The sequence below is a fragment of the Triplophysa dalaica genome, chromosome 16, assembly GCF_015846415.1.
Source record: "Triplophysa dalaica isolate WHDGS20190420 chromosome 16, ASM1584641v1, whole genome shotgun sequence".
Taxonomy (NCBI): domain Eukaryota; kingdom Metazoa; phylum Chordata; class Actinopteri; order Cypriniformes; family Nemacheilidae; genus Triplophysa; species Triplophysa dalaica.
In genome coordinates, this window is record NC_079557.1 from 11,624,916 (window position 1) to 11,651,887 (window position 26,972).

At 40.8% G+C, this 26,972-nt stretch overlaps 1 long non-coding RNA gene across 1 annotated transcript in view; it reads right to left on the reverse strand.

Annotated features, from left to right (window-relative positions):
* LOC130437968 (uncharacterized) overlaps positions 1–19,361 on the reverse strand; it is a 62,377-nt gene extending 43,016 nt beyond the window's left edge. The window contains exons 1-2 of the long non-coding RNA XR_008909251.1: positions 18,824–19,361; positions 8,224–8,300 (exon numbers count right to left, since the gene is read on the reverse strand). This is a non-coding gene — a long non-coding RNA (uncharacterized LOC130437968). The remainder of the gene's footprint in view (positions 1–8,223; positions 8,301–18,823) is intronic.
* Between the last annotated feature and the right edge of the window lie 7,611 nt (positions 19,362–26,972).

The window sequence follows — 26,972 nt, forward strand, 5'->3', positions numbered from 1 at the left end:
GTAAAGTGATCTGCCGCACAATAGGGACACTCAAGGAGGCCATCCCCACCAAACAGGCCAAAACAAACAGCTCCCCTAGGCCTGACTGCCTCACCCCGGCCCCTTGAACACATCCCGTCCCCTCACAGGTCTGCTTCAGTGGGCACGCAAACGAAAATACACTGATACAGAAAATACAGATTGACTGATCGACTTGAGCAGAGCTACTTGAAACATACAAAAACACAAATTACAATTTAAAAAACTTAATAATATGTGATGAGCAACAGGCACATAACAGACTGATTGTCAGTAAGAAAAGTAAGTTGAGCTCACACTCTCATTCACCGTCTCAAACTGTATTGGTTTGGAATCTGATATTTCATGTGCAAACTGAATTGCAACTTTCTTCTCTGTGATTGTACTTTCTTCATCTACTTCTAGTCAAATTTGTACTTGTCCAAACATTCACCAGCTTTATCTCAAACCTTTCTTGAAAAGTACTTACAATCCAAAGCCTTTTTAAAGAGATGTAAATACCACACATCCCTTCCAGTTACATTAATATGGCTTTCTGCCATTCCAGAGCTGCATTTGGAGAGGTGTTGGTAGACCAGAAAATGAGCTGTGGCTTTTTGCGTGGAACCTTTTTCAATATTGACCACAGCGAGCATTTACGCAGAGGCCCAGCTGGCTCAGAGACAATTTGGCTGACAATGTCAGAAGAATTAGCACTTGCTTTTACAAGCTCAGCCTCAAATTACTTCACGAGCACTCCGCGCAAGCTTCTGCAAATGAAACGGGGCGAATTCAAAAAGAAACTTTACATCAGGCCATCCCATGTCAGTAATAAGCCCTCTCCTCCGATCCAAAGACATAATCGAGACAATAAAAGGCCAGCCGTTTACCACACAGCAAAGATCATGAGAATTATACAAGCACTACAATTGCTCTTGAACTGAGCTTTTTTCCTAGTGTGTTGTGTGTGTGTGTGCGTTAGCGTTAGCGAGTGAGTGAAAGGCTTTTCTCTCCACTCTTCTTTCTTCGCCCCTTTTCTCCTTCTTGTCTGTTGAAACATGTGGTCAGCTGTTGTGCTTCCATGTGGTCAGATGATCAAAGGAAGAGCGGGATAGTAATTGTCCCCCGCTGAAGCGCAGCTCGGCCTGGGATCAGGGTCCCAGCAGGTGGGGGGACAGCCATGAGAACGGTCGGAGAAGCCGGAGGAACGCGAGAGGCCCTGCCTGGCAGAAATAAAGACTTCCTAAGGGTTCCTCTCTGACAACAGAGCCGCTTGGGGAGAGTGAAAAATGAAGCCTCCGCACATTTAGGGGTTTTTTTTGGAAGGAGGAAAGGGGGCCACTGTGGGGGGATGGTGAAAATGAATGCATAAGAACAAGAGATTATAATATCTGAAGAAAGACAGGAATTCAATTGTGAGCGATTCATGCCTATGATCTTGAATTTTAGCATCTCCCCATTTACGTTTACTGGAGGATACAATCATTTCGCCTACTATCAGATTTGTGCAAAATGGTCACATTCAAATAACAGATTACGGATGGCTCTAAAGGGTTTGAGTATCGAGATGGGGCGAGAGAGAGTCAGAGAGTCAAACAGAGAGAGAGAGACACCACTACTAAGTCAGTGTTTACCTGAAGACCAAAGGGAGCTGTGAAAGCTCACAAGTCATCCTACTTCACATATATGTGGGAGCCCACAAAACACTTTTCACTGCTGTCTGTCATTTTGATTGCCCAGCATGACGCCCTCCACCCTCAGCCCCCCTCACCTCTTCCTCTGACCAGATGGCTTTTTTTTAACAGTCTGTGTCTTGCACCTCCACTCTCTGTGTTTGGGAGGAGAGGGCCAGCGGGGGACAGGGGCTGTGTGGACAAATGGTTTTGAGGTAGCAGAGCAAATAAAACTGATTAAGGGGAACCTTTTCACAGATACCACACAAACTAGTTTGGAGCGTCTCAGCCGAGGACCTGATAAGAACGAAGATCAAACAATCCGACGGAAGTGTTGAGGAATAAGGAACCATCAGGACAAGACAAACTAATATATCAGCAGGGTTCAAATATCATATTTGTGGGTGTATTGAAAGAACAAGAACAAAAACCTTTTTAGCTTCTTTTGTTCCAGGGCAAAGATCATGTGTTCATTTAACATATAGAGTAGCATCTCCAATCATCAGTACAGAGAAGGTGGTTTGATATAGAGAGCACTATTGTTCCAACACTCAACACATTTCATCAAATCCATCCTATCACAGCAGGCCGACTTCTACAAAACCAAGAAAGCCTTCAGTTCTCTCAAAGCGGAGAATTGACAGGAAACTTGATTTCAAAATCATAATGATTTTTGTTGCAACTGAAAGTGAAGACAAAAGCCCGACATACATTAAGAAACATGCCTGATTGAATTGAATGGGGTGAATAGACCTTTCAGTCATCCCTATTGAACAATACAGTACATAACAAACTTAATCAAAGATAAGGGGCGGGGATAGGGATATTTTGCACAGGCCTTCTTGAACTACTGTAATACTAGAGATTTTTACCAGAGGTTGAAGAGTCTATGTAAGGGCTTCATAGATTTCATTGAAAACGTTGATGGATTTATCCAGAGTTCTCTCCTGTCTTTCATGATGGCCAGAGCACTCAACTGGTCATTTTGAAATACAGAGGGGGAAAAAACGTTTCAATGCCATGCCAACACCAGCCGAATCAACTGCTGAACAATGACTCCATACGTACCCATAACTAAATGTCAGAGCAAGAAAGGACTGACATTTGACTTCCCGATGGATGTTATTATGTCACTAGGCAACATAGCATGAACGTCCTGCGCGAATAAAAAGGGCTATTGTCGGACCGCAATCAATATAACAGAGCCTGGTGATTTTGCAAACAATGCACGTGAAAAACAAAAAGGCACATTTTAGATTTTAGAACAAGGTCTGTTGTAGATTTTGACCCAAAAAAATGAGTTCCTCAAAGGTTAACATAGGTATACAGGCTGGTTTAAATATTAGCTTGCGTCCTTTCTATACAATCACAACTACATTAATTGAAACGACAAAAACACACAGTTCACAGCTGAATCATGTGTTGCTAGATCAAGAGACTGTCGCCTTCGGTTGAGATCTGTGACATTGGCCCTTCTCTTCACATCAGCCAAACACAGGTCACAGGCTCCATGTCACATGACACCAGGGCCCCGACCCCTCTGTGATGACATGTTCTTCCAGGGTCACTCGGGTCACTCAATTAGCAAAGGAGACAAAGACCTGGGCGTAGAGGAGGCAGGAGATCATCCGCCCCACCAGCGTCCCATCCAAAGCGCCACAAGCGCGGTGCTCTGCCCATCTGCGTTTGTTCGCCTGGCCAAGCCCCCATTTAGCAGTTCACGAACTGGAGCCATGCCCACTGTTCCTCAATGAGCCGGCAATGACAGCCAAGACCCACTAAAGAGCTGAAGAGTCACTCCTGTGCCACATGGCGAGACCGACAGCGAGACTATGATCTAACATAGACTGGCACTTGCGGACGAGTCAGACCGAGTCTGGTCTTGAATTGACTGGCACACACGGTGGTGTCAGAAAGAGTCTGATCTCAGACAGACTGGCATCTCCAGGCGCACATGCCGGGTGGGGAAATAAAGCTGCTCTTTGGTGTAGTAACAGAACGTGCAGGGAAATGTATGCAAGCATATGTGTTTATGCCGTATAGCTCACGCTGTTACACAAACATCAAACGGCGACACGCTTAGACAACTCATATAGCAAACATGCACGTGCGAGCCCGCCCCCTGACACTAAACGCCCACTTATATACACCCCCACCCCGGTTCTCTTTTCCATCCGTCTTAGAGTATGAGATATAGATTCTCGTCCGGAGGGAATGAGGCGGAGGAGGATTTCAGTTGAGAGTGTGATAGTAGTTGAACATCACAAAATGCATTGAGGTATTTTAGGTGAATCTTTTTCTGACAGAAGCACCTAACAGGGGTTTAAACTGTCCTTTTCTGGCTGATTTGCGATCAGATATGGACATAGACTCCAATAAACGCACACACAAATTACTTCATGTGTGCAACAAACACACACACACACTTGTGTACTTTAATGATGCAGATAACCTGCTGTCAAAACAGATTGTTACTTGTGCTTCACCTTCTTCCTTTCATAAATCTAGAACACGCTTTGAAAAGCTGATAAATAACAATGGTTTCTTAAAGTAGCGTCTTATTGTGCGTGTTGTGGAAGCAGCCCGTGGCAACGGCTGATACGCTCTAAAACGCTATATTAACACCAAAGTGTGAAGTACATGTCCAGGACGTCTTTTTTTCTCCACTACAGCCCCGTTACAAAAGACGAACGCTTCCTCTTCGAAATTTACAAGCACTAAACTACAGTAAGTACAGAACAACAGCTGGCCTTGTCATTTCCATACGAATACAAACCGGCACAGCTGCTCTCTCGCTCTCTAGCCAGCATCTGCCGAGCTGTTTATGAAAATAAAACCCCATAAACTTTCTCATAAAGTCGTCAAGCATCTCTGAATTTACAGCACTGAAAAATTCATTAGACAGCCTTGATTTGATAGTGCGAAGTTTCTAAGCTCATAAATATATTGATGTAGTCTATTCACACAGCGCACCAATTACAGCGAGCAGGAAAATTGTCAAACAATGTTTCGACATGTTTAATAACATCGGGGTATGATTTGTCAAGGCAGCGAATTAAACAGCTGCTAATGAGCAGCAATGAAACTCCGAATCGCCTGGCCCGATGGTAGGACTGAGGACGTTTCGACTATTGTCAACAATTTTGATTTGGGTCCTGACGTGAAGTGACAGAGACTGTGCTAGCTGGATGGCCCTTAGCTAATGGCTCCCTTTTGGCAGCCGTAATTACCCAATGATTAGCTTCAACCACTTCAAACTTTCACACTTCACCTTGTGTTCCCTATTGTCCGCTGCAAGGAGACCAGACCAGTGAAGAGTTTTACTGTGCTGGGCTGTGGGTACAGGGCCAGACTTGTACGAAATGGCACCTCTATTGCGGATTCTACGTGTGTGGATATATTTAGTCAGCGCTAATCTAATTGAGGGTCAATGCTTCCTGTAAGGCAAGGTGTTGACAGACTACATAAACATATTAGTGGACAATGAATCCTCCACCAATGCTATAGAGTTTATTAACGTCCAGACAGTGAAAGAGGTTAGCATGCTGGGTCGATCGATGGCTTTACCTGTCTGTCAAGAAAACAATAGTTCAAGTGGTGTCGCATAAGGACTAAAAAGTTTAAATTCAAGGTTTCACACGTGAAGAATTAAAAAACAAAAATTGTATGACAAACCAAGATAGCAGCTTTAAATGCAGTCCATAGTAATTCATTAAATTTGTTGAAATAAAGAAAGTTCAAAAGAAAAATATGCACGCTAACAGAATATACATCATCACATACGCTTTTTTATTCATATAGCAAAGCCTTTATTCAAAGTGAATTACAATTCAACTTTTCCCTAAACAGACACCCATAAAATGTATACAAAGCTACATTTACAAGTAAGAATAATAGACATTTTATGATATAGCCTGTTATATTTAAACCACACAAAACACAGCTGTGGCCAAATCTGGGTTCTTTAGAGAGAAATTGTTGAAGATGTCTAATGAAATGCTAATGGTCTGTGCCTGTGGGTTTGAAGAGGCTCAGCCATCTTACTACTTCACCACAAATATCTCCGCAATAACCACAGGCGACAGGATTTCGCTTATTCAGTGACTGAGATACGCGTTGTGGATGTGATTAATTTCCATTTAATTAAACTTATTAAGAGCTATTAAAAACCATTGAGATTGCACTGGAATCTGAAGCAACAATTCATTTAAAGAATAATATTATCAAAAAGACTAGTTAGCATTTAGGATGACCCGGAGAGGGCCAATTTTGCATTTCAAAAATATTGCATTCACAAATGTTTTAGTTTTAGTAACAGTTGCATAAAATAAATAAAATAAAATGACACCAATAAAGGCATAACGAACACTAAAATTCAACAAAGCCTCTTTTAGACTAACCACAACTTTACCTTACCAATCCAAATCAATAATTGTTCTCTTGTGAAGGTTTCCACCAGTACTCCTCAATAGAACTAAAAGGATGATGCACACCTTCCTCTGATCAATATTATAGCAGCCAGGAGAAGGGTGAGCACCTGACACACCAGCTTTGTAGCCAGACTGTCTTTATATGTTCTCTAGAGGACACATCAGGCATATTTACCCGAGCCTGCTTTCTAGATGCTCAAGCCACTATATTTCTGCTCTACCCACCTTGACACCACCACCACCCCACATGTATGAAGCAGCATAAGAAATCTTGATTTAATGATTTTCCTTTTTTCCCACTGAACTTAAATGGTGTGCCGTGTGTTCTACTGGATGCCAGGAATTGAAACACTTAAAAAGCCAACAGCGATAAGCCAAGCACAGACACCCCGCAGACAGACCACCTCGCCTTAGAGACACTTAAGCGTCTGTGGCTTTGACAGCATTTTCATCACACTCCACCACCCCCCTTTACCATCTGTGAATGTGCCCGGCTTCATCAAACTCCGCCTGAGAACCCGAAGCCAGGAGACAAACCTCCGCTGACAAAAATTTATGTCGGGAAAAAAAAAGTCGCAAGGCGGTCGGCCCAGGTTAACGTGCACCATCACACAGGTAATGTTTGTCTCTTTTCTCTCATTCAGAGGGAAAGGCCGGCGGTGTAATGTGTGCAGTTACAAGCTGCCCTGGCAGAGATCACTGCTTGCACTTGCATCAATTACAGCGGATGGGCCTGACAACTGTAATTACATACCTCAATACTGATTATGTGCGGTCTGTCATGGAGACCAGCAAGGCACCTATTTTCGTGCACTCGTTTAAGCAGTCAGTTGTCAGGGCAAAGTGGCAAAGCAGGAGCGGCCCTCTTTGAGAGAGAGGAAAGGGGGGGACGCTGTGGCGATGCAATGATGTAAACCCCCTCCTCGTCGCCACGGTCTTGGCAAGATCTCCTGCTGTTCGGGGCAGTAATAGCTACTGCATAAAGAGCCCGTGTTATTATTGTCACAATAGTGAGGGACTGATAGGAAATTGAGGTAGACCTACTCATTGATGCTGTTGTCTTCTCCTACAGCACAAAGCAAGGAGCCATGCACAACCAATTTAACGGGAAGTTGTCAATACGGCTCAACCTAGTATTTTAGACAATATAGAGAGAAAAGAGGCTCAGTGATCCCAATATGGCTACATTACATGTGGAAAGTAAACCAGACCATAGGAAAAAAAACATTTGAGATCAACAGCAGTTGAGATTCTATTGTAGAAAACCACAAAGCCGACGTATTAGCCCAGCGAATCAATTCCCAAGAAAATCAAATATGCCGTTAATATTTAAAACACTGTCTACTCGAGATTCATTTGGCAATGACATGAAGAGGTTGAGACTAGACATGCTACTCTCGCCATTTACAAAACCCCTTCCCAGACATCTACAACCCTTAGTACTCACATTAAAAGCCTATCATGGGCAAGTGGCCAAAACTTCAACAGAAATTTCTAAAGCAAATAACGTGGCGACAATTTCATTTATAATCTGGATCAAATTGACTGTCACTATTGCAAACTATTAAAGTCAGCATGACATTTAAATTTACCACACTGTTAAATTTTTTTTGTAAAATTATAGTGTGTATTTTTTCAATGATTTTTTTGTGCGGTTCTTTGTTTTTGTATCCATGTGCCCTCATAATCTCAAGAAACTTGAGAAACAAAATGAGAATCTTGCCCCTTTATTTAATTTATTTTCTGAATAATGTATGTCTCGGCCTGAGAGCGGGACTATACCAACTGTCCCAATGGACAGGCTTCCAAATTTCAAAACAATCGAATCAATTCCCATTCAATTTTTTCCCCATTCACAACATTGTTATATTCAGATACTACAACCGCATTTTGGTCCAAAACATGACGGATATCTGTTTCATGTTGACTTTACTCAAGGAATTATAAACTAACAATATAGTGTAACGTAATGTAATGATCATAAAAATCTAGTTCTTCTAGAGCTTGGAACAAATTTGAATGAAATCACTGGCCTTCACATGTAATTTTTTTTACACAATATCATGCTGACAAGGTACCTCTCTGTGCAAGAAAATAAACAGGGTCACGCTGGTTAGGCTTACCTGTGGTCCCATGTTAACTCTTTAAATCCATTAGTCCATCAATCTCACGTTTTCCATCCACAGAAACCATAACCCCACTGAAAAAAAACAGAGAAATAAAACATGTTAGAGCTGTTAAGCCAAAGTATTCGTTTGCCCTTTTAGTTTAGAGGTTACGGTGGTTATAAACTGAAGGACCATTTCTGTGGGACATTTGTGAAACAAGCATAATGATGAGGAAAGATGATTTTCAAAACTCCAGAGTTTTACTAAATGTAGAGGTATACACATACTGTACAAGCCTGTGCTAACAAATCTCTCTTCCATCAATTCAGCAGTGTGAGGTAAAGCACCATTTGGACCTTCAATAGCTTATCGATTTCCTCAAATACAAAAGTGGCCTCTCATTTAGCCCAAACTCTCAAGTTTCATTGAACCGCGCGTCTCCGTAAACCTGCAAAGCCATCATCACAAAAGTAATGAAACGGCACACACCAACAAACATTAAAACATCTAAGTGAGAGTGTGCATCGCTATTTGTCCAAAAGCATTGTGAGGATAATGGCATTTAATCCGCACATCAACCCCCAACCAATGTAGCTCCGCACACCCAACCTTACAAAGACTCTTCTCCAATAATAAGCTGTCTAGTCCTTGGCTTCCAGGCCTTTGTCATATTGCCTATCGACATGTTAGATTAAACAAAATTTCACATGTCAATTAAATGAGTGTTGCCTGGGTGATTAGCAGATCCCACTAATTGTCTCCCTCCTCCTACGCCATCATTTTCCACATGGACGAACAGGAAAGAGGGCTTTGTCCAAACGGGCCCCCATCAAACATGTTGAAGATAGGCCTTTACATCCTCCTCCACTCCTGGGGGAGAAGCTGAGGAAGAGAAGGGATGAGATGGGAAAAGGGGGGACTGGTTCACTTTTCAGGGCACCCCGCTCAGTTCAGTGCAGACGACCGATGGGGTGCAGTGAGAACGCAAACAGTGGGTTATAGACGCCCAGCGCCATTCACACACTCCCACACGTGCACCATGGCTGATAATTACCCAACCGGCCCCCGGAGACAAGATGCCCACAAAGCCAGGGCCCCTAACAGTTTTAGACAGGGGCCAAGACACTCCCAAGGTCTTTCACTTGGACATATTCGTATGTCTTTCTTCCTGGACATATGTTTGTTTTCCTTTGCCCTAATGAACATGATCTCTGGATCAGTGTCACGTTTGGTCCGTCACATCTGTGGAATGTTGTTAGAAAGTCTGTTTGGTTGATCAGAGTTTCGGCACAGATAAAAACAATATTTTGTGAATTTTCACCTAGCTTAAATATTAATTATAACTGGGTAATTCTGTATCATATTACATACAGATGTTTAGGAGAAATCTAATTGTCGAAGAAACACTTTTGGAGTTGAGACTCAAATTTCTTCAAAGAACTGTCACGGCCTTTATTTTGCAATTCATCACACAACTGTAAGCTATTGTAATTTTCATGTATACAAACATTTCATCATGTAGACAAGACATTTCATCGGTAGCATGCCCCTGGCCCGAAGTTAACTTCCGGTCCGTGTTTGGCTAGTAGTATAACTATTTATATTTTATTTAATGAATATTCGTATGAATTATTATTCATATTTTATTGTGTAGTAATTGAATGAAAATAAACTTATAATAAAAAATAAATAAATTTGTTGAACTTTTTCTTTAATATATTTTTTAAATGAACAGTTGGTTGAATGGGTCATGTAACTTTGTCACATTTAAGTTTAGCCAAGTAAGTTTTCTTCTATTGGTAACCTAAAATAATACAAGACATACATTTAACATTTCTTTGTAGCTAATATAATTTACTTTATGCTGGTTATCAGAAATAACTTCAGGTACTATGTTCTTTGCTGATGTGTACCTGATGTTAAGTTTGCCCACAAAAGCGTGCATATGCAGTAACGTTTGTTTATGCTGTTACTTTGAAACCGTCTATAACTGAATGAAAAGGAATGATATAAATTACTGTCCTATAAAATACACCATAATAAAGAAGGCAAGAAGCAACCATCTCCAGTGTTTCCAAGAAAGAGATTAGAAAAATTATGTGCTGGATTGATTTATAGAAAAAAATTGCTGTGGAGCATGTAAACAAACTCTTATGGAGCATCTCAGATATGAGTGAGCATGCATATATCATTTTAATAATAATACTAATCGTTTTGCAATTTTATTTGCTGTACATAAATTACATACTGCTCCTTAAAAACAAATTGTTCAGACGCACATGAACTTGAACTGTTGGTGGGAAAATTGAGGAATTCTGAAACCAAAGCTAGGATTTCTTTCTTCACAATGTGCTCACACTTTGAAACCCACGGTCATGTTCTTTAAGTTATTTCGGGGTCCGTCTGGTTCAAAGAGGGCACAGCCTGTCTGCACTTAGTCCAGCGCGCACAATGGAAATGTCCTATTGAATCCAAATTTGCTGGAGGTTTCCTTTAAGAGAATCACAGAGAATGGCTGTATGGTGTGTTGTTTTTGTGCTGAGGCAGCAGACCAGAGAAGCGCTACATAGGGCTAAGAATAGATGAGGGGAATCTCTTCCTTCTTATGTGAATCCGTCTCACACACTTAACGTGGGCATGTGTGTGACATTCGTCTTCTCTCTAAATTAATTCACTCTCGCTTGCTCTCCCTCCACACTGTATTTTCCCAGAGGCTTGTATTATGAATCTGTATTATCTGTATTACGAGTGTGTGTGTGTGTGTGTATAAGAGAGAGTGCCAGGTTGTGTCATATTTGTCATTTATTCATAATTTTTCTTTTGCTTGTCAGAAAAGTAAAACTGTAACTAACCAAGATTCAAGATTTTATCTGTCACACAGTTCTAAATATATGGCCAACTTTATAGACTATGCAGAATAATGAAAACAATAAAACAAAGCTAAAGTATAGATAAAACAAAATGTATAAAAAATATTTAAATCTGTCGGTCAGTGGACTGTGTGCCAACTTATAGTGCAGTAGCATTTCCGGCGACCTGAGTTCGATCCCCGGCTTGTGGTCCTTTCCCGGCTACCGATTCCCTTTCTCTCATCCCATAATTTTCTGTCTCACTCTCTACTGTCCTATCTATACAAAGACGTAAAGAAAATAAAAACTAAATGAATCTAAAGTGAATTTCTAAAACTAAAAAATATATGGAGTTTAAGGATATGAAATGTTAAACGCAGTCATTAAAGAAGTGTGCACACAGCTGTGAACAAGTGGGGTAAGGCAGTGGGCAGGGATTTTGGAGGAGGATTACGTTTCTATGGCAACACTGAAGTTCAAGTCCCACCAGGCCGAGCCCTATAAGCAGCAGGGCTCTGAAGGATCCCATCCACACTGCACGGCTAAACCTTTTGCAGGCTGGATGAGGAGTTTACATAATATCTTGTGTGTGCATGTGTCGGTTTAAGACTATAACATTAACTTAATCATGGACATAGGCTCCTAAGGGACATGGTTGTAGATGGATTGGGACTGTCTGTGCCCCCCTAATATCCTCAAGGGGTTCGTTTTGTTGAACAAGGTAATGTAATGAACCTGCAGGGCCACTCTGCTCTGTCACAATGTGTAAGGATTTGTATTTAAGGATGGATGGTTTCACATTGGAGTTAATGATGGTATAGTTTAACACAAATTGGTGAAGACAGAAACCAGTTGATGGCCCGGAGGGTCACAGGGATTTGGCCACGTTTAGGCAGTCAGAGCCCTTGCAGTCTGAACGGAGAGTTAATAAACTGGAGTAAAACAGCGAAGAGCCTGTTGTGTTCTCAACCAGTCTGAATCACAGCACAACTCCACAGAAAAATGAAAATCTGAAATATTTTTGACTAAGAGACTTGAAAATAGATTCCATCAATAGAGCAGATCAATACGGTCTCTTACCTCTCTCACAACTCTGACACACTTGATATGTCTTGTGCAGGCAAGAGGAGCGAGACACAGTCAAAAGGTAACTTAAAAAGAAAGTAAGCTTTCAACATCTGACAATGATTGAAAATGATGTGCTTCTTCAACAATAGGAAACGGCTGCTCCCTTTAGACAGCCACTCGTGAGTGGTGCAGAATCTAAATTCCATCAAATACAAACCCCACACCACCTTTGTGCCGAAGAATAAAACAAGGTCAATATTTAAATATTTTTTTAAAAATTCTGTTTATCCTGCCAAATGTTTGAGGTAAATCCTGAGACAGACATCATAGAGATGCCTTCCCTTAACCGCCGATGTCTTTAGAACTATACAAGGAATAAGGGATCAAGGGTGTGACTGTGTTTTCAAGATTAGGACAGTCCAAATGTAAAAGTTGAGGTTTTTGTCATTGAAAAAACTGTTAGATGTTGATTGATCTCTTATATGGATATTGTGGGAGGAACATCCCTCTCAATGTCAATGATCAGTAGATAAATATGCTGACAAAACAAATCTATAATGTTAAGATTATAAATTCTAACTTTCTTAAAATGCTTCAACAGACCAAACGCTCAAAGTCCATCAAACCAAAGAGTGGTTTTTACAGTGTGGTATGCCTTACTTGTTAAGGTATGATTTATAAACTCAAGTGCAATACAGCATGACACAAACAAACATCATAACATCTCTATCGGTTGTATCTGCTGTTATAGTATTGACTACAAGCTATTGGGTTCTTTAAATACAATGTGAAATTTGCTCTACTCTAAGCTTAGATTTTTTTCTATTATAAGATTAACTTTTTTTACTTTTACACACAAAGGAGCATTTTTTTTAAGAATATATTCGCGGCTTTTCCCTGCAGCGCCATCTCTTATTATATAATGAAAGTGATTGAGGCTATCAAGCTTTGAAAATAATAATAATACATGAAATATACCATTAAAGTATAAATGAAACCTTCACACAGGAAATAAAAATGATTTTTAGTAAATACTTCAACTCCATATAAAAAAGTAGTAAAATTCATAGAGCCCGTTTTTTATTCTATTCATTTACAAACATAAGCAAAAAAGCATTGCAAATTAATGTATTGATTGTATCTTATAATTTAATGACAGATAGCAATATTCTTTGAGGGGATAAGAAGCTTTTAGAAAGTGGCTTAGAATAAACTAGTTTAGAATTTGTTTCTATAAGCGATCAACAGGCAGACAAAATGAAGCTGATTTTTTATTTATTCGTCTCCACATTTATTCTGGCAGATCAACAAACTTTTAAGTGCCGTGCTCAAGGTGTGAGACCAGCCAAATCAAATTAAGCCAGCAAATCAGCCATTTGCATTGCAAACACACCATAAAACTCCTCTCAGCGTTGGTGCACCAACTTCCGTAGCCTGTAGTAAAGCAAAGTCAGACTCAAGTTTTCTCTGACCATGAGAAAAACCCCCAAAGGACCATACCACCCCCCCCCCCCCACCCCACGCTGCCTGCTGCTCCCTGGGGGGATCACCACCTCCTGACCTGCTCTACTAAGGGGTCAAAGGGAATTTAACACAAGGCTCCCACATTCCTCCAAGGTGATAATTGCTGTTGCTCTCTGCAGGGGGCCATCAGGCAGTGGGCAAACAGGAGGAGCTTAAAACACTCACCTACTCCCCCCAAAAACACTTGCAAACCCACACAAACATCTCGTGGATGACACACATGAATTATGGCATCAACTGACGCCGTGTCGACAGGGAAACCAGCGCAGCGTATTTTTTTACTGCCTTCGCAAGTGTGCAGCTGTTAGCCTCAGTGTAAACAGCAGACTGACTTCACACCTTCTGCGAGACGTCTCTGAGCAGCTCCTATGCTAATAAGATTTATTGAAAATCTCAAACAGAGCCCTTAATAAAACAAAACATCATGGCAGCTTAATTAGTCCTCTTCATCATCTGTACCCCCCACTCTGTTGTCCCTAAAGGAGAAGACTTTGGAGGGAGCTGATGGATGAACCGTGTCAGGGATGAGACCCCCCTCATTAATCCACAACTGAAGCACTGCTCTTCCCTTGCGGATATGGTCTGAGCCGTGATGATGTGCAGCACGGGAGGATCTTTTGCATTGTGGAAACATGACTCAACTTCACATTACTCTGAGCAATGATTTAAAGAAGTCTCACTGTAAATATAATTTTTCTAGAAGTGGAACACAATTCTCCATGAAGACATTTGATGCACCCTGAGCGAGTCGATATTTTGGGTCCCTACTGTAAATGCTATGATGTTGAAGAGCCACAAATAAACTTTTCTAGTATTAATTAATCTTTGAAGTATTTGTAAATTCAATTTCAAATATTTTTTCATTTTCTTATTCACTCCAAATTGTCTTGTTGATTGCCACAGAAAACGCTGAGATAAAGTATGACATTATTAAGGGTGGGCTCCAAATGACGGAGATTACATTGATAATGTGGGATACAAAATCTAATCAAAACTGTTAAATGTTTTAGGATTTTAGAAGAAATAAATGAATGATTCCCTATTTTCCCTATTTATTCCCTAATTTGTAACATTAACTATGCAAACATATTTGCAGAAAAGGTTGATTTTGTTATCATTTTATTTTATCGGTTTTAAAATCCCACAAGATGTTCTAATCTAGAGCATTCTTAAATGTTGGGATAGACATGACTGTAGGTTTTCCATTGCACAAGCGTATGATGTCATTAAAGCAAAGGGATACCAGATATTCTACCATTTATGATCATTGTTAAAATTTTCTAGTTTTTATTCAACCTGCTACATTGATTATTAAATGAGAAAAACTCAAAACAGAAGCTTTTAACTAGTCTGAGGCTTTTCAATCCCAGTGCAAATGATCATGCACTGGCAGTTCAGTTTAGCCCTCGGAGCACAACCCAAGTAACTTTATCATTACAAAATGCAACTGGAATTCAGATAAAAAACTATTAAACATGACAATTCCCCGACAACAAAATTATTTGCAGAACCATACCCAGACAATTCCTTCATTACAACATCCCATATCTCATAAATGGTTATAGATAGCAAAATGTTGGCTAGAAACAGACTGCCTTTGGTGTTTGGCCAAGGCCATTACTTTTAAGGGGAAAGGAAGACGTTTTCTTGTCTGCTCGACATTTCCTGGCCTGTGCCCACATGTGGTTTCCCCGAGCCACACAGTAAGGCTTTGGGGGTAATAAAAGCGGAGGTGGTGATTAAGGAGCAGGAATAATGGCCTCTCCACAAAACCTGGAATGCGTTTAACTGCCACGCCAACCCGGGAATCATTCAGGGCCCGGCTCCATTAATATCTGGCATCATTCGGCTTTTCCATGGCAGATGCATTTTTGACTTATTAGGCTCTCCAAAATACGGTCATTAGTGTAGTGGTCCTACAACCCAAAGAGAGAATGAAGACAAGTGAATTATATCACTTCAGAAGCCTCGCTTGAACTTTTTTACTTGTTATAACTATTTTTTTTTTTATTCGAGCCAAGAGAAACAATTCACGGTTTATCTGCCGCCAACAAATTTTTGTCAAGCTCTGCTTCCGTTATGCTCTGCTAACCTGCCTACTGATTTAACCTTGTTAAATTTTCTGTGCGCTCTATAAATCCTGGATTAGGGAGGACAAATGTCACGGAGACGCTGTCTTGATCACACACGCACGCGCACTCTCAAAGACATACTTCATCTGACTGTGTGCTCAGCGCAACCAAACCCCATCACTTTCCTCATCACGAGGACTTCATGGCTCTTAAGGGCTTTGGGTTTTATCAGGGATTTCACGTTTCTCGGCCAGCTACTTGACAAACCGGCCCACCAGCTTGCAATCAGAACCTGGCGCAGGACTGGAGAGCTTCAGCAACGCACCTTGATTTGTGCAAAGTACCAGTGGTACAGCTAAGCCCAAGTAATTACAGGTCAAAAATACTTTTCCTGCGCTCCACCTACAGAACACACTGACCTGAGCTAATGGCAAGAGTGTGGGAGCAACAACGGTGGTTTGCATTTTATCTGCTTGCTCAGTTGTTCTACAATGTGCCTGTGTGAGGGGTGTATGCGTGTTCCTGTGTCTGTGTGTGCGCGAGTTGAGTTGTGCATCTAATTGAGAGGTAAGCAAAAAAGTTGTGTGCCTTTAGAAAGTTTCCAATAAATATCCTGCTCTTAATTTCAAACACCTGCCCATAAACCTCTGAGGAATGCTAAATAAAACGAAGCTTTGAGAGAAAGCTTTTCAGGCTGGCTCTCACACTAAGACAGCAGGATTTGTAACGGTTGTAACGAAGATTAAGCTGTTTAGGCTGGACTGGCTATGTAAAATAAACAAATGAATAAAATGTAATTGCAGTGGTACATGCTTCCCAGTACATTTCCTTTAAGACTGATAGTTCTCCTTCAAACTTGTATGACTTTTTTCTGTTGAACACAAAAGAAGGTATTTTCAAGAACGTTGGTGTCTCTACCCCGTTGGACTTCAATGGGGCACACAAAACCTTTAGACATGTATTAAAATATATTTTTGTGTGTTGCACAGAAGAAGGAGACATATACAGTCTTGGGTGAACTTTCATATTTAAATGATGTGTAAAGAAATAGAATTGAATGTACACATTAGCGATTTTTTTTCGGGTTTAACTATCGTTAAAACCAAATGCTTAAACGCTTATGCTTGTAATATGTTTTCATTGTGCACATTTCATCTTCATCATGTTTTCATTGTGTCAACTTCCTGCACTGAATCACAAAACACACAGCAGACCTTGTGCATAGCAAAATAGGGCAGGAAAGGGGTCTTGAACTTGCTTTCAATTTTGACCCCCCCCAAAAGGCGAAGGGTAACCCAGGGGCCAGAGACAGTTCTACTAGACTGCAGTTCTGGTTTCGATTGCCCGAACTCCTGACGCCTTCCGCTGCTGCACCTGTCAGCCGTCAATAGACCCCCTGCCCGCACCCTTTCAGCATGGTGAATATATGGCCATGCTGAATGCCCCCACTCAGCTAATTACCGAAGAACTCAAAGGCCTGACCCTCCTGCATGTGCCACTACAATACCAAACCAGCCTGCTCTGACCTGTGCAGCCACACATACTTACACATGTGGGTCGCATGCGAGAAACACAGCTGATGCGCTACCGCGTGGCAGGAGATTAACAGAGCTGTCTACACGCAAGCATTAATAATACAGTTACCACTCCAGACAGACAGGCTACACAGACGGGGCTAAAGCCCTGGCAGGATGCTCCCTCAGATTGGAATTCCCTGCAAGACGTAATGCGCAAAGCAGTCACAATAAATAAATTCAGATTACACAGGGAAGTTGTCACAGCGGCTGCATGCAATTAGACAAAATTAGATTTTTATCAAGCTGTGATTTATGTTGGATTCAAACACATAGCTCAACAACGTGGGGCAGGTTGTCATAAGACATTCTTTTCAGATTTTACAGAAAATATGTATCACAATTTATGACCAATACAAAAAACATTATTGCATTTTTGCTACCTCATGGATTGCCTTTGTGTGATTTTTATAAATACACTCAAGTAAACTAGATGAAGAATAAAGTGTGGATTTATAAATGGATAAGCAATTTTTCTCTTATGCCAAAAATCATTAGGATATTAAGTAAAGATCATGTTCTATGAACATATTTCGTAAATTTCCTAGCTTAAATACATAAAAACTTTATTTTTGTGAATGGATGGCCTGCTACAGTGCCTCATATTAACAACTTCAAAGGTCATTTTCTCAATATTTCGGGGGTTTTTGCACTCTCAGATTCCAGAGTTTTTAACGGTTGTATCTCAGCCAGATATTGTCACATTCTAACAACGCATACATCAAGCTTGTTTATTCAGCTTTCATATTATGTAAAAATCTAACTTTCAAAAAAGACTGGTTTTGTTGTCCTGGGTCACAAACATGGTAGGCATATAATACAGTAAGATTATGGTATTAGGCTAAAAAATATGGTCTTAATTTGCTACAAATAAACTACTATGGTTAATTAAATCATTGCTAATATCAATAAAGGTGGATAACGTGTGACTGGACATCTTTCTGCACAATACCCGAAAGAATCCTCAGTTAACTAACTTAAAGTTTGTATGTGATTGAAGGGTTCCTCAACAAATATGACACCTTATGTCACAGCGCACTCGGTAATGCTCATGAATCATATCATTACTGTATGTAACACAGCTAGATATTACAGCTTGAAGTGTGATCAACCCCACCGACACAACAAACATCACATGACAATCTACGCCTTGGCACCTGATTCGCTGGCAACCCACTGATCCACGAGCTTAAAACATGGATGCGCTTCATTACCAGTGTGTTACGCGTCGCAACATGTTTCTTTCATCATCGTGAACGATCCACACATCACGTTTTCACGATATAATCTCCTGAAAACGATCGTATAAACGTAGAACGACGCTTGCGCCCACTGTCAGCGCTCCAACATGCATTGTTTATGATGTCTCTCTCCTCGGACAGCTGCACCTGCTACAGTTAACCGGATGAGATTTAATCACACTGACAGTCAATTTTCCTAATGTTACGTTCGCGACACCGTTACTAAATAACAGAAAGCGTCCGTCATAGTGTCTGTATCCTGCTTGCGTGATGATATTGCTGCGTACCGGCGTCAGGACAAAAGTGTGTCGTCTGCGTTGAACTTCCTCGGGATGAAAGTGACGTTTGATTCCCATTGCAGATCAGATTCTCATCATCCACCATATTATGGTAAAAGTGTATAAACCAGCCGCGTAGATCCAGGCTCGGGGCGTCCCGGGCTGTCCACCAGGCGACATATTTTTAGTTTTGACCCGTTGATGTCATTTCCTGTATGTGTGCCACTCGTTACAAAAGCGCTAATTGCTTATAATTTCGACTCACTTGACCGCACGGGTCTATAGGGTCACGCGAGCGGTTGCTATAGAGACATCTGTAAAGAAACCTGTCGGGTTTAGTGATTTGATCAAATTTAAAGGGATGTTTTACATCCTGGTCCTCACATCCGCCAGCCGTGGCGCATTGACTTATATAATTTGATCCGATCGCCCGATTTTGTGGAGTTGTCATAATGACTAATATAGATTACGGTAAAACATTTTATTTAAACAATATTTAACCTAAATTAAGTTGTTTTTTGAATTTGCTGAATAAGACTGGGTAATGCTCGACACACATCGTCTGAAAATTGTTTTGATGTGCCGTCTCAGGTATTGCAAAGGTATTGTTATACGGTTTGTTGCACTTGATTTACGTCAACACTAAATAAATGTTTATCATTCTCAATGTTTATCATCTTTAGCATCATCTGCGCTTCCTAATTGGTCATGTGACAGTGACATGGTGGTAAGATTTGTTTGTAATTGACATTGGCCCTGACTAACATCTGGATACCTCTCTTCAGTTAGCCCATACAATGAAAAACTACTTCAAGGGACAGAATTGCCACTCGCGGCCCCTCCACTGCTGTTATAGAGGGGCCCATTTTTAAGAAAAAAAGGATTGGAAGAATTGGTTTAGAACTGGACCCCTGCAAGGCACCGTATCCCCCTTCATAGTCGGTCTCTCTTCTCTTTGCCTCTTAACCTGTAGACCTACGGTCCGGGTCTGATCTATGGAGCTGCTCTCCTTGAGCCAACATGCCATGATAGATGGTCATTGGCCTGCACATGCAGCTCAATATTTCAATTTCCTGCCTTGGCAGAGGCATTTCAAAGTTTGAATAGAGTTCATAGGCACAGTGTGGTGCCTGCCGCTGCCCCCAACACCCGCAGTGAAGACCCCAGACCCTTACACTGCATTGAGCACATTCCAAAGGCTCTGTCAGCAAAAGCAACTTGGATCACTACGGCAATGAAGAGGACTATTATACTATACCTGTTCTAAGAAATCTACACTAACACTCAAATGTGTAAACACACTTAACCGATTTGTTTTCATATAACATGTTTACATTGAAATATGGGGGTTATGCAGTAGACAAAACATTTTAAATTCAATTTGAATTGAACTGTTATTTATTTTGATTTTTCAAAGTTGCCGTTAGGTAACGGAAAGATTTCCAGACACTCCGGGCATTCTTTCAACCTTCTGAGGCATTCGAACGGAATTACTTTCTAATAGTCTTGAAGGAGTTCCCATACATGCTTGGCACTTGTTGGCTGCTTTTCCTACACTAATTAAAATGGTAGTTTTGTAAGAGAATCCATATGCAGACAGAAGTTTTATTTGTCTGTGAAACTAATTTCAAGCATTTAACCAAAAGTCTTTCATTTTTAGATTCTTGGGAAACGGATTCATCAAAGAGTGTCCAAACTTTTAACTGGTTCTATCTTTGAGTGAAAGTGAAGTGAAATTAATCTATTTGTCAGATGACCCATACCCGAAATGTGACCTCTGCATTTAACCCATCCAGAGAGTAGTGAACACACGTACACCCGGAGCAGGCAGCTATCACTGCAGCGCCCGGGCAGCAACTAGGGGTAAGGTGCCTTGCTCAAGGGCACCTCAGTCGTCACCCGGCAACTTTCTGGTCACGAGTCCAACTCTAACCATTAGGCCAAGACTGCCCCAAACATAGGAATCATAGACAAATCCTATTTTACTAGCACATAGGATTATGTTATTGCAATATTTTGAACAAAAAGAAACAAGATTTAACATCAGAAAATGCCACCTAAAATGATCTAAATCCATTCATTTGCATTTCACTCCCATCCCTTTATCTATATAAGGAACAGATTAAAAAATATTAAATGTTGTCTTTACATTTAAATCGGATGATATTCCAAAATGCATCCAAATCCAATTTTTATGTCAATTTAGCATAACGTCTATTTTGATATTTCAGTCACATGTGAAATACGTCTATTTTGTCATTAATCTATGGGATTAGAGAACATTTCGTTACACAATTTAGATGCAGCATGATAACACAGCAATCTGGCTGCACCACAACCACGCCAGCCTTGAAGAAAACAGCACAAGATCAAAGGCCACTCTCACATGTGAGTGAGAGGGCGACACATTAGGCAACCAAGTTGAAAGAGAGCCCCCTGCACAAAAGATGCACAGCTTGGATTTTCAATAAAACAAAGCTTTACTTTGGAGTCTTTTCCCTTTGGAATGGTTCTCTCTACCAAAGCACATATGGGAAACATTCAGAGAGAGAGAGTGAGAGAGAAGAAGAAAGAAAGAAAGAAAGGGGTTAAAAAAGACAAAAATACATACAAGAACGAAAACAGGGCTCATGTGATATGTCTCTCATTTTGACATTGTTATCTGGGTCAGATATATTTGTGAGCATCACGGTTTTTCAAGGAAATGTGATTAGGTATCTTCATTTTAGGTGACAAAAAGAAGCCAATACCCAGTTTCTGTGAGGCGGGGGTAGTATGTGTGTCTGAATGAATAGCATAATACAAAATGAGCGTATGTTTATGTGTGTGATAGCACACATTCTATTTCTCTAACTATAGATTTGTGATGGGGGGCATCACAGCCCTAAATCGGAGTGCTGTGATAGGATACAGTTCGACAGGAGGCTCATAGCAGGCAGTGCACCCTAGTGGTGTGAGGGAACGACAGAAACACACACAAATTCGATCACAAAGCATATTTGGCACAAATGACTTGTGGTAACAACATACACATATATTTTGTAGTTTCAATAGCATCCATATGCAATGAATAGAAGTGGTGTTTTAATCTCATCCTAGAGACTGTTATGATTGCAATCTCATGTCATAGAATTGGTTATGGCGAGTGCAAATCTTACTGTAGCATCAAAGAACTATATGTTGGGTGCTGTATATGTGTAATTGTGCTGTAAGCGCATGTCTAAAAATAGCATCCTCCTGCACACCCGCAAATATGGGGCATCGTGCCCCTGTGATCAAAACATGGTTTATGACCCCTCTAACCTTCAGATAACTCCGCCCCCAATCCCCGCTTCTGAACCAAATGGCACTAACAGCCACTTCACAGTCAATATGCTTCCGGCTATTAATTCAACAAAACAACAACAACAGTAGACTGCAAGACGGCGGATATAAAGCTGAGATTCAGAGAAATGCATAGCTATGTGCATTTATTAAACCTAAGGGTGTGTTTTATCTGCCTGCTTTCTCCCAACCACGCCCCAAAGAATCTCTTGTGCCCATAAAAAGCTACTTATCTATCTCTGATTGAAAAATATCAAGAAGACAGGTGGAATGGATCGGGTGGGGTGAGCTGGATTGACGATGGTGAAAAGAAGGGAGGGCAGTTTGAGACTGAGACAGACCCCTAAAGCGGGGTTTAGCCAAGGCCTACAGGCCCGGGCAGCAGGCAGACTCCTTTTAGCTCGTGAAGTAGATTAATAATGAATTAAGGGCATAAACCCTCCCCCACCCCAACATACACATCCCCAAAAAGACATTCACGCATGCTAATGCATTCATTATTTATAATGTGTGTGCACGACTGGGACAGGGATGGTCACATTTGAGCATGTGAGTGACAGAGAGAGAGAGGGAGATAAAGGCGGGCGTGATCACCCCCGGATGAAATTCAGAGTCTGACGTGGAAATATCCGCCCACCGTGCAGCATCTCCGGGCTTTCCTGGTCTGGGTAAAGGGGTGCATCGGGCAGTCGAGTTATCGGGGGAGGGGTGGATTAAACAAATAAATACATGATAAGAAATGATCATGCTGGGGTAGAAAGGCTAAATGGAGACAAAGAGGCTAAGTAAGCAGGCAGGGGGTCAGGGGAGAGCTAGGTTAACCCAGATTTACTGTCTGGACGATAGACCTGATCTGGGATAACAGTGTAGTCAAGACAGGGCATGTCTTTATATATATTCATATATATTTTACATCTTTACATTGGTCAAAATAATCTCTTTTTTTATATTTGTGTAAACATACAATGTTTAAAAAAGTTTCTCAAATATGTGATACGTGGTTGATGGAGAAGAGTAGGGGTGACTGTCATGACCTATAGCAGCTCACCAGATATGCACCCATGCGGTGCATGATAAGATAAAAGCAGCACCACAGACTAGCGCTGAGCCTTTTGCCATCCATATTCGCATAGATATGGAGAGATCAGGGGAACTCTGATAGACTTGCAGATCTTCATCATCTCCATAGATATCAGTGGGTATTTGGGTAAACAGAGGCAGACGATTTAATCAGACAAAATATCTGCAAAATCAGGAGAATCTGACAAGGATATCCATGAAAAAATGACATTAATTATTATACTTAATTCAGGTATCTTTAAATTTTGTAACACGTTGGTTGTTGCATAAAAACTATATAAAAAGAAGGGCTGTGTGGCATTTGAATTTTGTTAATTCCAATACCAATACTGTTAATTCCCTGTTTTGATTTCACAGTCGAAGTAAAAATGTTTAATACCAACCTGTTATTGACTGGTTTTGAAAAAGTTATGTATTTATGAGTAGTATTTTGACACAGTCAATGTGACATATTGGCCAATGTACTGTATGGTAACCTATACTTGGAATATGATCTCAGCTATTACTTTACTTCAAGTACCATAGTTAAACTATGGTTACTATATTAAAATTATGTTTCATTTTCAAAAGAAAATGTTAATGTTTAATGAGATATCAGCAGATTACAAGACATGTACATTTCTAGAACACAAGAATTTATAAGAGAAATTTGAATTGTGTATCCAGTATCCGATTCCTAACCTTAAAGATCTGATTCCAGAACTAAATAACTGATGACATTTTTTATTCTTCTTCATTATCCTACAACACGTTTTTATAAGTAACGGGAACATTTAATGTTTATGTCTAGTGCAGGAAAAACCACAGTAAGGTTTTAATTTACAGTATCTTAACAATGCAGTTCTCTAAAGTTACCACCTAAGGCCAGACCTCACAAGAGGAAAGAAGCGTTGTGCAAACATCGCAACATTTGTTTCACACAAGGTGTGCTACTAAAATCTTTTATACCCAACTTAACAGCACAGGAAAATCCATAAACTTTGGAAGTGTTTCAAAATAAGTATTTCGACAGACTGGATTTTCCACCCTTCCAACACGAAATTGCCCAGCACCATCACAACTATCGCAGTTTTATAACTACAGCAGTCTACTACGGTGCGGTCCATCCTGTCAGCTTGTAAATGCCAAGCCTATCTAATAACATTACAGGCGTGTTTTTTTGTGATTTCTTTCTGCTTAGACTGCTGGATCTCTAATGAAGACCAGAACTAAAAACGTTTACAAAATGAAAACTCTGTGAAACATGATATTTTAAAAATGTCTTTCTTTGTTTTTCTCTGAATACTTTTCAAAACAACTTAATTATAGATTCAAACAACATTACAGACATCATGATGAATACAGCCATGATTCAATTGTTGTAAATTACTACACATCGATTCCTCCAGCGGCTATGTTAAGTGCCGGTCCCGTGGGCCACTCTGTAGTCTATCGCAAGGAGGCCAGTACAGGCCCTGCAGCTGCACAGGGTCCGAGCGTCCATGTCCGTGACCTACCACAGGGAGTCTGAACAAAACACTCTTAGCATCCTAGTGACGCAGGACCGCCAACCTCCATCTCCAGAGGCTTTCATTAGGTTTCAAAGGCTTCCTGGTTTTAGATTACTGCGAAAACACGCGACTGCAGTGACCACACTCTACAGGGCACCGCCGAGCAGAACCGGCTGAAGACACAACCGCGCAACCCCGCTGTGAGTCAGGAGGATCCCATTTACGCCGCTATTTGAACAGAAACGCCACACAAAGACAGGTGTGATTTTCATTACGTAACCTTTGGTTGGAGCAAAACCTTCATGTTCTCCTCACTTCAAAGGGCCAAAGGGGAGCTATCAAATGGTACGGTGCCACGTAAAATCAGTCACCGACCTGTCCGACCTCGGCCACCTCTCTAAAGGCACCGTGTCAATCTCTGTGAGGTAGCGCGCGTCCATCAGGTCTTTAGTGGAGATGCAGGATGGTCAGAGATGAGAGGACCCAAAAGGCCCCTATATCCAATTATGCTCCACACCATTGTTTCATAGAAGGAGCCTTTAAAGTTTGTTCTTTAAAGCCATGTTAAGAGAAAAAGGCCTCTCTGAAATGAGACGTCTATTCTTAACGTCCCTTAGCATAAGAAAGGCGCCTCACTGCATGCATAATTCTGCTGAGTCATTGTGATGGCCCTTCCACTGGCCTCTGACAAAAACCGCCAGCACGGGGGCTATTGTCATGGACGCATCCATCTGCATCGAGACTATTAGAGGATATTTGCACTTCCTCAGTGCTGTAGGCCCAGTAGGGTTTTGACATGCAACAGAAGGCACTGGGCTTTGCCCAACAGCTCTTCAGGTGCAGATTGGGGAAGAGTGAGAGGCAGCTCTCCTGTCAACCTCTGTGACGAACGGACAGAAGCACGGGGTTGATTGATGGTCGAATGAGCTGGACCGCTCTGTGTGGGATCCGATCTTCTGCATGTCAGAGGGAGTTTCTGCTTGTTGAAGGCTGTGTATGCGGGGGAATGGATTGTTGGGTTGAAAGAGCGCAAGAAAGCGAATCATCCCACACAGACACACATGCGGCCAGACTGACAGATGGGAAAAGTGTGTCTGCATAAAAGACTGGCCACATGAATCTCCAATTCATCTGTGGCATATACAGTGCTCTCGCATATGATTATAAAGGGTGCTGGCATTATTGACAAGCATTTGAGTTGACAAAAACATGTTGGGACATGTGTAATAAGTTAAGATGTGAAAAGATGTGAAATGTGAAAAGAAATGTGAAATACATACAGTATATTTCAAATTATGGTGAGATTTCTTAACATTTTATTCTTTATATGACAATTACTGTTTGTGACCCAGTCTGCGAAACTCAGCTAATTTTTTCCGCAATTTGCTGTTTTCCATAACATGTTGTAAGGTCGTGTCAGAAAATTGAAATCCATGTTTGGAAAAAAACACTTTCAGTGTTTTTTATGCAAAATATTGATACATACTGTCAAATAATATAATAAATTCAACATAAAGAAAAATTTCAGAATTTACCAATTTATAAATGACCTTTCAAAAATGTTTCACATATTCTACAATTTGCAGGAATAAACACACATTTCTTATTTTTTGTCATTTTTGTTTCTGACTACTTTGATGCTCGTTATAATTGAATTATTTGACTTCATCTTTCACAGACAGGGTTATATATTCTTTATAAGAATGACAATATCTTCAAAAGTGATCATAACTGAAGTCAACAGGTTACAGTGTATGAAAAGCATTCAATTTACTTAGGATGTGTAATTTCTTATGGTTGGGTTCAAAGTGATTTTCGGCCTTTATAACTGCAGGTCTTGACCTACCAATGTGCCAACACTAGTAAATGACAATTTCTAAAGAATTAGAGTCACAGTTTTGGCTCTCTATTGACATGTGTTTTTATAAGTGTAAAATGCAGCGTCAAGACTCAAAACATATGTGTAAATCTAATATTCCCTCTCCCCCTCACATACATATCAGCCACCACCCCATGAAAAGCTGCACACTCCCTATCACATACACAAATACAGTCTGTCAATCCTTCACTGCATGTAACTTATATCCTTATTGTTGTTTTTTCCACTTTTGGAATGCTGGCAGCTGGAGATAAGAATCTTGATTGAATTAAGTGCTGTTTGAAAAGCTGAGGTCTGTGCTGTGCCAGTTCGTATGTGTATGTGTATGTGTGTGTGTGTGTGTGTGTGTGTGATGCCAGCGGGCAGGGGGTACCTGTGGGCCAGC